Below are 3,654 nucleotides of genomic sequence, written 5' to 3'. Positions count from 1 at the left end.
TAAAGAAAGTTTAAAGCAATTATTCTAGTTTTTATGACTGGCTTTGGAAAAAAGATCCAGTATAGAAGACCCACCTTGGGGAAGAGGAATTCTGGTTTCTATCACTTGCTTCAAGAGAGAATGAGGGGTAAGAGACAGCAAGGCAGAAGATCTGAGAGACCTTGGTTCTGAGGTTGCTTCTGAGGCCTTCTGCCATCCTTGTCACTTCTCAACCCTTCGGCTAAGATCAAGTGTATTATCTGTTCTTATCAGTTTAATACCCGATATGTCCTCTATCCGAGGGCAATATATTAAATGGATTTTCGGAGCAGGGAGATAGAATAGGAGCTTGTTCCGTCCACTCCACACGTTGACTTGGTGCTGCAGTACCTCCAGGAATGGTGCACTGCTCCAGGAGATTTTTATTTTTAATCCTTTAAAGTGCTCAGCATGCCAAAGGGCCATAGTATGAAGTATCACTTCTGAACCCCAAAGGAAGTATAATACAGTGGTTAAAAGCAAAGGCTCCAGAGTGGGCCTTCTGCCCATTAATCACCAGGTAATCTGGGCACACTCATCTCTCTGACTCAGGTTTCCTACATAGAAACTACAGATGATAATTTCCCTGTCTCATAAGTCTTTTTGCAAGAACAATGTATAAAAATAGAAGTAAAATGTCTAACATGTAACAATAGCATAATAAATCACCAGTATCGTTTTTATTATTTGTATTGCTTTTGTTATTATTACATACCTAGAGATCCAACACTAGATATGTGATAACGCTAGCTGTGTGGCAACATGGAGACATACATCCATGACCTGAGTCATACCACCTACCTCCAACTTGCAATAAAGAGAGTGGGAGCTCTGGCTGTCCTGCTCTCTCAAGTGAATGCAAGCTATTCCATGAGGCGTGGTCTAGGGTTTTCTGTTAGACTGTTTTTGTTGTGTTCTTCCTCCTCCTCCTCCTCTTTCTTCTTCCTCTTCTACTTCCTTCCTTCTTCCTTCTTCCTTCTTTCTTCTTTCTTCTTTCTTCTTCTTCTTTCCACTTCTTTTCTTCTTCTTCATTTAGAGACAGGGTCTCACTCTGTTGCCCAGACTGGAGTGCAGTGGCACAATCATAGCTCACTGCAGCCTTGAGCTCCTAGGCTCAAGCAATCTTCCTCCCTCAGCCTCCCACATAGCTGGGACTGCAGACATGCGCCACTACACCCAGCCAGACCCATCTTCTTGAAAGAAAACTTCTTCCTTACAGCTTGCTAAAACTTCAGAAAAGAACTCCAGGATCCCAAACTCTTTTAGGTACGGGCAAAAAAAAAAAAAAGTTTTACCCAAAACCGGGTTTGTCTTTAGAATCCTGTTAGCCTTTCCCTCCACAACCTAGTGGTCTATCCCAGGAAGGTCAGTATTCCCAAATAAATTAACTCTACCTATGATCGAAGTTCTTTTTATAGCCAGGAGTTTCAAATCCTTTTCCTACTAACCTTTCATCAAATTTCCTCAAAAATCACCAACTTTTAAGTGTTCCAGTTCTTTTTCCTCTTTCATCCCTGGGTAATTACCATTGGATCTGTCAGTGAGCTGGGAAAGATTACAAGATCAGCAAACGGAGGAAGAAGGTGGGAAACTAAGGGTCCATGTGACCCAGTAATCTGGTTGCAAATCTATGAATAATTCACAGTTAACTTTGCCCACATGAAAGAAAATGAGAGATGTGTAGTTACATCATGAAAAACAAACACAAGAAGAAAAGAATTAAATTTCAAATACAATCATGACTATATAGGAGGAAAAAAGCAAAAAAAGGGGAAAAAATGAAAAGGAGAGAGCCAGGATCCCAGGAAATACATTAAACCATGGCTGTGAAAGACAAAGAGAATATGAAGCAAAAAATATAATATAGAAATCTACCTTACTACACTGTGTATAGCAAAAAAAAAAAAAAAAAAAGCAGTAAATAATGGATCTCCCACTACCATTAAGTTAAATTCAAATTGCTTTTGTTTCTAATTTACATATGCCTGAATCAAATGTGATGGTGGAAGTATTTTTTAATGCCATTTACATGCCACAGAAATATTGTAACCAGAATAAAAGATTATCGATCATTTCCAATAGCTTCCTCTGAAGTATACGCCAAACCTCACGGAAGGTAAATGTGAGAGTCATTTGAATTTCGAATGCATTTACAAGGGTCAGCGCTATCACAGTATGTAGCAAGTGAATCTGTAATGAGGAGGTATTCCAGACCAATTGTTTCCAAATTATGCTTTTAGATTATCTTCATTTCTCTTTTGAAAACGTCCTATTACTAATAGCATAGAATAAGAAACCCTTGACTTTCCTGATATCGAATTATATCTCTGGTTTTACGGTTAATCTCTCTCTCGTGCTTTTACACACCAGCCTAGCTACACAGACTTATACCCTTATTATCTCTAGTAAACTCCTAGAAGCTTTCAAACCCCAGCTCAAATATCACCTGCTCTGCAAAACCTTTGCCAGCACTCCCAGGTGGAGTAGAAATCCCCGCTTAGGCCAGGTGTGTTGGCTCACGCCTGTAATCCCAACACTTTGGGAAGCCAAGGCAGGCAGATCACGAGGTCAGGAGTTCAAGACCAGCCTGACCAACATGGAGAAACTCACCACCATGAGAAATACCCCTAAAATGTATTTTGATTCATCCCTCCCTTCTCGTCCTCCCTCTTTCCTTCCCTAAAATACAAAAATTTGCCAGGCATGGTGGCAGGCACCTGTAATCCCAGCTACTCAGGAGGCTGAAGCAGGAGAATCGCTTGAACCTGGGAGGCTGCACTCTAGCCTGAGCAACAGAGCAAGACTCCATCTCAAAAAAAAAGAAAGAAATCCCTGCTCAGTACTCTCATCACCCTGTGTGTGTGCATCTATTCTACATGCAGCTTTAACAAGAGTCTTGTCTTCCAGCGCCTAAACTCACCAGGTCAAGATATAGCCACAGTGCTTGTATGTATGAATTGTACTAGTAGTTAAGTAACAGAGACCTATGGGAGCAAATTTAAATTCAAAGATGGGGAGGGAGGCATATTATTACAAGCCTACATGGGAATCTCATGGATTCCAAGCCAAGCTTCAGGGAAAGTCTGATAAAAGACATGGAAAACCATCTGGGATTCAAATCACACTCCCATCTTCCATAACCAATTCCTCCTAACATCTGCTTTATTCTTTAAACTACAGACAACACAACAAAAGGAACAGGGTGGTGGTGGAGAGACTACATTTCACCACAATTTTTGCACCTACAGAGGACAAGTCCAGTGATACAAAAAGACCAATCCCTTGTCTCCCCTTCGGTCCCAATTTCAAATTCTAGGGAGGGAACTGAATTGCCCAGCTTGAGTCGGGTGTCCACGATGATCCTGTTTGCTATGTTCAGGTGGCCAGGGATATGTGGTTCTAACACAAGTAGTGGGGAACACTAAGAAGCGGAGCAGAAAAGAAGGGAGAATCATTGTGAGGTAAGCAGATACCCCGAAAGGTGAATCCTACACAGATATTTTGTTGGATAAAAGAGAAGGAGGGCAGGAAAGGATATAAGAAAAGAGGGAGGGCGAGAAGGGAGGGATGAATCAAAATACATTTTAGAGGCATTTTTTGTGGCAATGAGTCAAACCAGGAAGAACTTAGTATCTT

General features: G+C 41.1%; 1 non-coding gene across 1 annotated transcript; it reads left to right on the top strand.

Annotated features, from left to right (window-relative positions):
- The first annotated feature begins 200 nt into the window (after positions 1–200).
- Positions 201–391, top strand: LOC135275113 (U2 spliceosomal RNA). Its single transcript, XR_010342832.1, has one exon. It is a non-coding gene; the product is annotated as a U2 spliceosomal RNA (small nuclear RNA).
- The last annotated feature ends 3,263 nt before the right edge of the window (positions 392–3,654 follow it).

The sequence above is a fragment of the Aotus nancymaae genome, unplaced genomic scaffold (genome assembly GCF_030222135.1).
Source record: "Aotus nancymaae isolate 86718 unplaced genomic scaffold, 86718_ANA_hifiasm-v0.15.2.pri h1tg000015l_0, whole genome shotgun sequence".
Taxonomy (NCBI): domain Eukaryota; kingdom Metazoa; phylum Chordata; class Mammalia; order Primates; family Aotidae; genus Aotus; species Aotus nancymaae.
Note: the sequence above shows the minus strand (reverse complement) of the source record. Positions and strands in the feature narration are given on the sequence as shown.